This window comes from Chrysochloris asiatica, unplaced genomic scaffold (assembly GCF_000296735.1).
Source record: "Chrysochloris asiatica unplaced genomic scaffold, ChrAsi1.0 scaffold00132, whole genome shotgun sequence".
In the NCBI taxonomy this organism is placed as follows: Eukaryota; Metazoa; Chordata; class Mammalia; order Afrosoricida; family Chrysochloridae; genus Chrysochloris; species Chrysochloris asiatica.
Genome location: NW_006408650.1, coordinates 7,321,205 through 7,333,098, shown reverse-complemented (window position 1 = coordinate 7,333,098; position 11,894 = coordinate 7,321,205). Strand labels below are relative to the sequence as shown.

The following is an 11,894-nucleotide window of genomic DNA, read 5'->3' as shown; positions in this document are numbered from 1 at the left end:
TATATATATATATATATATATGTATATATATATGTATATTGGATGGCCTCAGTTTTTCCTACGCTTTTACGGGTGGTATAAATGTTATGTACCCACCCCACCCCCAGATTCCCCTTTTAAACCTAACTTGATGAGCTGCTCTCTAGGTCTAGTACCCAGATTGTCTTCTACTTTTCTCCTCCGCTGGACGTACTGATTTCTAGATTTCACATCTCCCTCACAGTTGGTCTTTATTGTTGTTGTTAAGTGCTGTCCAGTTGGTTCCCTGTATAGGGTTTCTGAGGAGCAGCTGGTGAGTTTGAATCACCAACCTTGTGATTCAAACCGGCCAAGTGATTAAAGATTTCTGTTTCGAGGTGTAATCCATACTAAAGACTACAGTGTCTGATGTTCCCCAGTAAATACTTCAAGTTTTCTTCACTTTCAGCAAGCAAAGTTGTACCATCTGCATATTGCTAATTAGTCTTATTGAATACACCACAGACTGCCAGAAGAACAAACTAATCTCTCTTGGAAAAAGTATAGGCAGACTGCACCTTAGAAAGGAAGAACAACGGACATTGTCTCACTTACTTTGACATGCCATCGGGAGACACCAGTCCCTGGAGATGACATCATGCTTGGTGAGTGCAACAGTTGTTGTTGTTAAGTGTCATTGAGTCGATTCCGACCCATAGCGTTTCCAAGGAGCAGCTGGTGAGCTTGAACCACCGACCTTGCAGTTCAAACGATTTTGCAGTCTGACGCATTAGCCCACAGCACCACACCAGGAAAAGTAAGACCCTCAAAAAAGCAGAAGCAGACAACAGACCTCTAACAAGTTCCTGCCACGTTTACACAACTACTTGTCTGTCAAGTGCCTTGGATTCGTTCCAGCTCATAGCTGTATAGGGTTTTTTCCTTTTTCTTTTTTAAAAAAACAAACTCTGGCCAGTTTTATACATGAAAAAAAATTGCAAGATTTGTTTTTCACCACTCTGTTCTGGTAGCGAATCCCCTGGCTCAGTGGTAGCCAGTGTGCAGACTCTGTCGTCTTCTCCACACCCTGTGCCCATTTCAACAGGATTGCCACTGTAGGGATGGACGCCAGCTGTGGCCACATGGAGCTGTACACTACCTCGATTTCCTCCAGGCGGGCAGTTGTTGACGAGGATGACCAGTTGCGCTTCGCCTTGCCTGATCATCGTCAGAGTCTGCTTGTACCCAGCAGCATTACCCACTTTGCATAACAAGTTGGAGCCTAGAATTGGTTGACTTCAGGGACATTTTTGTCTTCTTTGTGGCCACCATCTTCCCACTAGTTGTATAGGGTTTCTGAGGAGCAGGCAGGTGGGTCTGAACTGTTGACCTTGCGTTAGCAGTCCGGTGTGAAATCCACAGAGCCACATCCGTATTTTGTTGTCTTCTGTTACTTTTGCCCATCTTCTTAACACATTTCCATGTCAGTGCTAGGTCCCATCTCCTCTTGTCTGCTCACGTATATCAATCCAGTAATTTTGGTCTATTTTTTTTTTTTGGTCTTTTCTGGATCTTTCCTATTAAGTAAATAATGCTGTTACTACTCTCGTCTTTGGAGATGGTGGAGTGCAGACTTATTTGGACTCTACCATGGCACTTAACAACAATTTCCTATCTCCCCTTTACAGTGGAACCTTAGAATAGCTGTCTACATAATTATCTCTGATTTCTTTCTTCCACCCCCCCCATATTTTATTATGAAAAATATGAAACAGAGCAAATTAAAAAGTTTCACAATGAACATTTATTTACTCATGTAAATGAATATGTAACCACCTAAGTTACATCATTACCAACGTACTGTATTTGCTTTATTATACATTGATAATTACTGGTTATTGGAATGAGAAAGTTGGAAGCAAACCTGAAAGATTGGTAGTTAGAAAATATGGGCTTGGTGATAGATACGATGCTGAAGATTACATGATAAATTTTGCAAGACTGATTGTCACAACTGTAAAAGTAGACGTTGTGTAACAAAAAGGGGGAGTATGCTGAGCAAATAATCCGAGAAACTGGGTTATATGAAGAAAAACGTGGCATCAGAATTGGTGGAAGACTCATTAACAATCTGCGATATGCAGATGATACACCCTTGTTTGCTGAAAGCGAAGAGGACTTAAAATACTTATTTATGAAGATCAAAGACCATAGCCTTTGGTATGGATTGCATCTCAATGTAAGAAAAACAAAAATCCTTACCACTGGACCAATAAACAACATTCTAATCAATGGAGAAAAGACTGAAGTTGTCAAAGACTTCATGGAAGCAGCAGCTAAGAAATCAAATTAGGCAAATCTGCTGCACAAGGCCATTTTAAAGTGCTGAAGAGTAAAGATGTCAGCTTGAGGACTAAGGTGCACCTAACACACCTTGTTTTCAATAACCTCATATGCCTGTGAAAGTTGGACAGTGAATATGGAAGACTGTAAAGGAACTGATCCACTTAAGTTATGGTGTTGGAAGAGAGAGAATATTGAAAGTACCACAGGCTGCCAAAAGAACCAACAGATCTGTACTGGAAGAAGTGCAGCCAGAGCGCTCCTTGGAGGCCAGGATGGACAGATTTCATCTCTCATACTTCGGACATGTTGTTGGGAGGGACCAGTCACTGGAGAGGGATATCATATTTAGTAAGGTGGAGGGTCAGAGAAGAATATGAAGACCCCCAGCGAGATGGATTGGCAAAGTGGCAGCATCAATGGGCTCAAGCGTGGCAACAATTGTGAGGTTATTAGCCCAGGACTGGGCAGTGTTTCGTTCTGTGTGCATAGGGTCACTATGAGTTGGTACCGACTCGATGATGACACCTAACAACAACAACAAGAAGTTAATCTTACATTCCAGGTACAAAGGACCCTAAGACCATCAAGAGGGAAGACCATGAACGGATCTTGGGACCCTAACCAGAGAAGCAGCAACACCAGAGATGGAGGCAGAGGTTGCAGCATGGAGACAGAGAGTAGCAGAGGACTCTAGACTCAAGGAAAGAGAAAAGCTATGTGCTGGTAGGCAGGAGGCTGGCTTGCAAAATGTGCCCTTTGGTTGTTTAAATGATTATATATTCTGAGTGTTTCTGTGTACATTCCCCCCACAAAAAAACAGAGGGAATAGAAGCAAAAACTGTTGGATAATGATGCATGGAGGAGATTGTAATTATTGCAATGAAACAAACTATGATAGGATAAGTGTAAAACCAATGTTCTCCCATGTAAACTATCACTCAATTCACAATAAAAACTTAAAAAAAAAAAAAGAGGGAATAGAGGCAAATATTGTTAACGAATAGAGCATGGAGGGGATTGTAATCATTGCAATGAAACAAAATATGACTGGTTGAGTGTCAAACTGATGTACTGCCATGTATACTATCTGCCCTATCTGCCATGTAAATTCACAATAAAAGCTTTTTTTTTTTTTTTGCAAGACTTAGACTTATTCATTGCAAATACCTTTTCAAACAACATAAATAGCAACTACACATGTGGACCTTGCCAAGTAGAACACACAGGAATCAAATAAACTGTATCTATGGAAAGAGACCATGGAGAGGCTCAAAATCATCAGCCAAAATAAGATCAGGGGCCGAATGTGGAACAGACGATATGCAAGTTCAGGCTGAAGCTGAAGAAAATTAAAACAGTTTCACAAGAGCCAAAATAAGACCCTGAGTATATGTCCCATCTGAATTAGAGACCATCTCAAAACCAAATCAGATACTAATGACAGAAGACCAGAGAAGCTGTGGCATGACACTAAGGACATCATACATGAAAAAAGCAAAAGGTCATTAGAAAGACAGGAAAGAAAGAAAAGACAAAACAGATGATGAAGAGATTCTGAAATCTGCTCTTGAATGTACAAAAGTTAAAGCAATTGGAAGAAATGAGGAAGTAAAAGAGCTGAACAGAAAATTTCAAAGGGCACCTCAAGAAGATAAAGACCTATATTGAAAGATTCTATGGGCAAAATATTTAAGGACACAGGAAGCATCAAAAGAAGATGGAAGGAATACACGGAGTTACTGTACCACAAAGAAATGGCCAATGTTCAACCATTTCAAGACTACTGAAGAAGTCCACGCTGTACTGAAGGCAGTGCAGAAAAACAAATCGACGGAATACCAATGGAAACGTTTCAACAAACTGATGCTACCCCCAAAGTGTTCACCTGTCTGTATTTAAACATTTGGAAGACAGCTACCTGGACAACAGATTAGGAAGAAATCCGTATTAGTGCCCATTCCAAAAGAAGGTTACCCAACAGAATGTGAAAACCACTGAACAATACTATTAATATCGCATGCAAGTAAAATTTTACAGAGGATAATTCAAAGAAGGTTTAAGCAGTACACTGATAGAAATTCAAGCTGGATTCAGAAGAGGACATGGAAAGAGGGCTATCATAGATATCGGATGGATCTTAGCTGAAAGCAGAGAATACTAGAAAGATGTATAATTGTGCTCCATTGACTATTCAAATGCATTTGACTGTGTGGATAACACTATGAAGACGGGATTTCAGAACATGTAACTGTGCTCATGCTCATGAGGAACCTGTTGAATGTTTTAAAATCAGGAAAGGTGTACATTAGTGTTGTTTCCTTTCACCACACGTATTCAATCTGTATGCTAAGCAAATAATCCCTGAAGCTACTACCTAGGTTGTATCAAGGAGAACACAGCATCAGGATTGGAGGAAGACTCATTAACAACCTGGGATATCCAAATAACACAACCTTGCTTGTTGAAAGCAAAAAGAACTTGATGTACTTAACTGATGAAAATCAAAGACCTTCAGTATGGATTGCACCTGAATGTAAAGAAAACAATCTTTACAATGGAACCAACAGACAGTATCATGATTAAAAAAAGAAAAAAAGTTGAAGTTGCCAAAGATTTCATTTTACTTGGATCCACAATCAATACTCACAGATGCAGCATTCAAGAACATCAAATGACATTGCATTAGGCAAATTAGCTGCAAAAGCCCTCTTTTGGGTGTTAAAGAGCAAAGAAGCTACTTTGAGGATTAAGGTGTGCCCAACCCAAGCCAGCGATTTTCCATCACCTCATATGCATGTGAAAACAGGACAATGAATAAGGAAGACTATAGAAGAATGGATGCAGTTGAATTATGGTGTTGGCAAAGAATACTGAACATACCATGGAATGCCAGAACAAACAAATCAGACTTGAAAGAAACCAGACCATATTGCTCCTTGAGGTGAGGAGGGTGAAACTTAAGTGTCTTGTATTTAGCATATATTGTCAGGAAGGACCAGTCCCTGGAGAAGGACATCATGCTTGGTAGTGTTGTTAAGTGCCATCAAGTCAGTTCTGACCCACAGCGACCCTATATAAGGTTTCTGAGGAGTGACTGGTGAGCTTAAACCTTGCAGTTCAAATGGCTTTGCAGTCTGGGGCATTAACCCACAGTGCCACACCAGGACTCCTGGTAAAATGAAGGGTCAGTGAAAAAGAGGAAGAGACCCCCAATGAGATGGGCTGACATCGTTGCAATAAAAACGGGCTCAAACAGTAACTGTGAGGATGCTGCAGGGTCACACAGGGTTTCGTTCTGTTGTACACAGGGGCATTATGAGTTGAAAGTGACTCGATGGCACTTACCAACAGTAACAACACACTTGCTTCAATGAGCCCTGGTGGCACAGTGTTTTAAGCACTCGGTCGCTAACTAAAAGGTCAGCCATTTGAATTCATCAGTTGCTCTACAGAAGAATGATGTAGCAGTCTGCTTCCATAAAGATTAGTCTTGGAAAACGTATGAGACAGTTCTACACTGTCCTATAGGGTTGTTGCTCAGAGTAGAATTCACTCAATGCCAGCCAATGGATTTTGTTTGACTTGTACTATCACTTTAGCATTTAGCTATATATCCCTGTTTGTTGTTGTTAAGTGCTATATTAAGTTGGTTCTGACTCATAGCAACCATGTACAGCGTTTCGAAGCTACCAGCTGTTCCGTGGGAGAAAGATGAGGCTTTCTGCTCCTGTAAAGATGTATAGCCTTGGAAACCCTGTACAGGGTCTCTATGAGTCGGAACCGACTCCACGGCACATAACAACAACAACATAGCATTTCAAGGAGCAGCTGGTAGATTTGAACTGCTTACCTTGTGGTTCACCTTCCAGTCCACTAATTGTCTTATGTTTGAATGCACTGAAAAGTTACATCAGTATACTTATCGCTATATACTTCAGCATGCAATTATTAATTACAGTTTACAAAGTAGTATTAGTTTGTTTTTAAGTAATGTTGAGCAATCCTGTATAGGGTTTTCGAATCTGTAAATCTCTGGGGAAATAGAAGTCTCCTGTTTCTCCCAAGGAGAGACTTGTGGACTTGAATTGCCGACCTTGTTGGCAGGCCAGTGTTTATCCTATGGAGCCACTGTGCTCCCATAGTAGTAGTTTATATAGTATTTTTCCCTTTTGTTGTAAAATTACATACCATGCGCACCACAAGACATCACTCCAGCAAGTGTCCTGGTGCTCATCCCATTCTCCTTTGAACCCACTGAACCCATTCCAAGCATGTGTTTATTCCCACCACTTCAAGGCCACCAAGGTTCTCCCAAAGCCCTAACGCTCATCTTACTTGACCTACCAGCTGCACATATAGAGGTGAGTCTTCCCTTGACCTTGAAATACTTGCTTGGCTCCAGAACACACCTCCCAGGTTTTCTTCCTAACCAAATGGCCATTCTTCTTCAATCTCCTGTTTCTTATCTCACCTTTATCTCTACTGTTGAGAATACACATAGCAGAACACATAGCGATTCAACAATTTCTACATGTCCAACTCAGTAACATTCATTATAGTCTTTAAATTGTGCAATCATTTTCACCCTCCTTCTCCTGAATTGTTCCTCCCCCAATAACACAAAGTCACTGTCATCTAAATTTCCTAGCTAACCTTTTGAGTGCTGTTGTCATTTTGATCCCATATAGATAGGCCTAAGGAATCCTGGTGGCACAGTGGTTAAGCAGTCGGTTGCTTAAAAGGTTGATGGTTTGAAACCACCAGCTGCTCCACAAAGGGAAGATGTAGCAGTCAGTCTATATTCAGTATGGATTACAGCTGTGAAATCCTTTTTGGGCAGTTCTACCCAGCTCTATTGGGTTGCTAAGGGGCAATGACAACTGGTTTACAAATAAATTTTGAGAGCACAGTGTTTAAGGCAGACATTCTTTCCCAGTTAAACTAAACTACTAGCTGGTTTTAAGAAGACTTTAAGGGATATTGTTGTTTTAAAGTTTAAAGATTAACTCAAGGTAACAGTGTAAGGGGTTCACCGGGCCTCCATGGCTCCAGAACATGTGGACACCATGATAATTTGATATTTTGTTCTGTTCTGTTCTCCCTTTTGATCAGGATTCTTTTATCGAATCTTTGATCAACTATTCAGTTTTCTGGGGCCATTGTTATGGAGACAATTAGTCACACATTTCATTTTCTTATCCTAGTCCTAACTCTCCTCCCTCCTTTCTTAGAGACCAATTACTGTACCTTGGATGACCCTTTGCAAGCTTTTAAGACTTTTATCTCAATAACTTTTAAAGATTAGAGTGTTCCATTCCTGGATATATTTCCTTCTATATCTTCTCATCCAGTATTATGGCTTCTCTAGTTTCCAAATCAGAACACTTCTCTCCAATTTTTTTTTCCTTTCTTGGTACAAACTTTTCTCAAAATGTCTGGTGTCCCTTGGGTGTGTGTTACTGTTTAAACTGAAGTCCTACAAAAGATGTGGAATAATCTGGGGGTAGGCGAGGCTTGACAACTGAAAGACTTCTCTAGGGTGGGAGAACAAGGGTCTACTGGCATGTACTCTTGAGTAGCTGAACATCCCATCTGCAATGCCATAAGCTTTCCGGACACATTTTATTCACAGTTCTACCTTCCTTGACAACAAAACTCTCGTCATATTGTAACCCCTTTGAAATCACAGACCCTGCTGCTTCCTGATGTTTGTCCTTCATCCTTTGAGGATAATGAACTGAATGTACTCAACACTCAACAAAGACTGGAGAGGAATAAGGACTGCAGATGAGCAATGGAGTGAGGCTATAATGCAATTTAAACTGGGATTCAAAACAAAATAAAACAAAAATCGAAACCCAACATGCAGAGGACACTTAGTAAATGCATTAGATCTAACTATTCACTTTCTTAGAAAAGCTATTTATATTCCTCTATACTTATCTGTGTGGGCAGGAGAACTCTCTAACCTTTAGCAAGCACCACCAATTATTTTGGGATTAGTCCACAGTATTTTTAGATTGGTGCGAAGAAGCATAACACTTGAACACAAAATTCCCCCATATCTGGGCGTAGCCCCTCTCTCCAGCCTCACTTTACTGCTACTTCTTAACTTGAACTCCAGTTCTAATAGTAAGGCTATTTGCAGTTTCTCAATTGTCAGTCTGTTTTATGGGTTTTCACACTTTGCATACGTACACCATCGTCCCCCCTACCTTAAGTGGCAAACTCAAGGGATAACTAGAGGGTCCCTTCCTCTCTGCTATCACTGACCCCTGGCATCACGAGCTCAGTTCTATCATCAAACTCATTTCAGTGTATCGTACACCTTTGGCTTTTCTGTAGACGAAGCTGCTTGAGGACAGGATCCTCACACTGCTAACGTTGGTGTCTTCAAGAGTATTCTGTAAGTATTTGACAATGCGACTTTTTATCTTGCAAAGAAAACCCTTATATTAAGAAAACAGTACACTACAAAAATACTCTCATTCCTTCTTCCTTAAAAGAAAGGATAAATGATTTCCCAAATGTCAATGAGGAAATGTGGTTATTACATAATGAAGCTTCATGTCTGGTTTTCTTGCTATTCATATGCTTCAATAGTCTAAATCTCAAAAATATAGTTTCTGTAGACTAAAACCCTGTGATCCTCCCCCCCTCCCCCCAATCTAGACAACAGGGACCAGTTTTCTATGGATTTGGAATAATTCCTGGAAAGTGTAAGCCCTTCTTCACACATGAAACAAAGGAGCAGATGGCATTTTGAAGGTTTTCCTATTATACTAACTAAAATGATAGACACAGGCAAGGTAATTCGCCTATTTTAGAAGACGGCCACACAACTATCCTTAAGGACAATCTATATGAGTGTACTCCTAGAAGCTAACTGTCCTCCCCACACATTTTGTTGTTGTTAAGTGCCATTCAGTTGGTTCTGACTCATAGCGACTTTGTATAGGGTTTCCAAGGAGCAACTGGTGAGTTTGAACCCCCGACCTTGCAGACTAGTTCTTTAGTTTTTAAAAAAATTCCTTTACCCATGTGACTTAAGTCAAACTCAGCATTAGCTCACACAGGACAACAGAAGAAGACCACTCCATGTGTGTGCACAGTAAGGAATGAGCTGACACAGAAGGCAGGTCTAACAGGGAAAAGGCCAGTGAGACTGGGCTCAACACCACCCCTCCCTCTAACCTCGCTCAAGTCCCTGACTGCTCCGGGCTTCAAAAGAATCTGGAGCTCTATAATGCTACAATAGCTTTTAATTTTAATGTCAGAACATTTGAGAAAGCACTTGTCATATGGCTGAATATTAAGGATTAAGGATTAATCCTTCCCAGGTATTGCATTAATAAGCAAATCTGCTACGAAAGACCTCTTTCAAATGTTAAAAAACAAAGGTGCCAGTTTGAGGACTAAGGTGCACCTGACTCAAGTCACGGTATTTTCAATCTCCTCATAAGTATGCAAACGCTGGACAATGAACAAGGAAGATTGGAGAAGAATCTATCATCTGAGTTACGGTGTTCAGTGGTCTGACACCATGGACTGCCAGAAGAACAAACAAATCTGTCTTGGAAAAAGTGCAGCCAGAATGCTTCTTAAAAGCGAGGATGGCAAGCCTTCACCTCTTGTATTTTGGACACGTTATCAGTAGGGACCGATCCCTGGAGAAAGATACCATGCTTGGGAAGGTAGAGGGCCAGTGAAAAAGAGGACGATCCCCAATGAGATGGACTGACACAGTGGCAGCAACTACAGGTTCAAACCACCATTGTGAGGATGGTGTAGGACTGGGCAGTGCACGGAGTGACTCTGAGTCAAAACCAGCTCCATGACACCTCACAACAGCAAGCATTTCTCGGGCTCCTGATGTGGTACCGTAGGATAAACACTAGACGCTAACCACAACTTAGTGGTTCAAACCCACCAGCTGCTCCTCAAAAGCCCTATACAGGGTCGCTATGGGTCGAGTCGGAACCAACCCAACAGTGTAAAACCAACCTAACAACCCTACCACCCTGAATGTACCGGATTCTTGTCTGATCTCAAAAGCTAAGCAGGAATGGGCCTGGTTGGTTCTAGCACGGGAGAAATTGTTGAACTGGTGTATCTTCTGCTGTGTAGATTCTCAACAACCAAAAAGAAATTATTTTAAAAATCTGTGAACTACTGGTCATCAATATCACTGAATCGTATATGAACAAGTGCTTTTCCTTCGTTGTTATTGTTAATGTTAAGCACTGTTGAGTAGGTTCCGACCCATAGCAACCCTGTATAGCGTTTCTGAGGAGCAGCTGGTGAGCTTGAACTGCTGACCTTGCAGTTCAAACTGACTATGCAGTTCAGCGCATTAATCCGCAGTGCCACACCCAGGTGCTATCAAGTTGGTTCTGACTCATAGCAATCCCACCGAACACCAGAACACAACACGGCTGGTCTTGTGCCATCTTCAGAATTGTTGCTATATTTAAGCCATTGCTACAGCTACTGCATCAATCCATCTCATTGAGGGGCTTCCTCTTTCTCACTGACCCTTCTCCAGGCACTAGTCTCTCCTGTCATGTCCAAAGGACATGAGATTAAGTCCTGCAATCCTCCCTCCCAAGGCACAGCATTCTGGCCATACTTCTTCTAAGGTTGATGTTTGTTCTTCTGGCAATGATGGGCACATTCAGTATTCTTCACCAACACTGTAATTCAAAAGCATCAATTCTTTTTCATTCTCCCTTACTCATTGTCAGCTTTCCTATGCATATTAAGTGACTGAAAATACCATGGCTTGGGGCAGGTTAAACTTAATCCTCAAAGGGGCAGCTTTACTTTCTCAAGGGGTATTCTGCAGATTTGCCCAACACAATATGTTGTATGGTTTCTTGACTGCTGCTTCGGTGGGGGTGGATAGTAGGTCCAAATAAAAATGAAATCATGACAACCTCAATCTTTTCTCTGTTTATTGGTCCAGTTGTAAGGAGATTTTCCTTGTGTGGAGGTATAATCCATACGAAAGGCTGTAGTCTTTGATCTTCATTAGTAAATGCTTAAGTTCTCTTTTCCTTCAGTAAACTAGTTTGCCATCATTTGCATTATCACAGGTTGTTACCAAGTCTTTCTCTAATCCCTATCGTGTGGTCTTCTTCACACAGTCTATTTTCTTGAATTATTTGCATAAACTGAGTAAGGAAAGGATGTAACCCTGACATCTTTTCTTTTAGGCAGTGTAAAGACAGAAAAATTGGTCAAGGTATTTTCCTGTGCCACGAGAAAGGTTAGGGAAATCCTAAGAAAAATGGGTCTCAAACTCAGCTAATTTAAAATGCCATCATGAAATCTACCATGTCTATATGAACGGTTTAGTTTCTCAGAAAATGCCACCAAACTACTTCTGTTAAGTATCATATTACACAGATACTATATTATCTTCTTGCAAAAATATTGCTTGAACAAAGTATGAGAAACACTATAAAGAGTCCATCCATGAGCCACCCTAAAAGTTGCTCCCCCTAAGAGTAGGGGGAGGTGCATGCCAGACAACAAACTCCCTATCAAATTAGGACAAAACAAAACCTTACCCAATTTAGTAGGTTTCA

The 11,894-nt window shown here is 40.9% G+C and overlaps 1 protein-coding gene and 1 pseudogene across 2 annotated transcripts in view; both read right to left on the bottom strand.

Moving 5' to 3' along the window:
• Window positions 1–1,290, bottom strand: part of LOC102820432 — a 2,334-nt pseudogene extending 1,044 nt beyond the window's left edge.
• GRB2 (growth factor receptor-bound protein 2) overlaps window positions 1–11,894 on the bottom strand; it is a 91,784-nt gene that overhangs the window by 32,388 nt on the left and 47,502 nt on the right. The gene's annotated exons all lie outside the window — the stretch shown is intronic.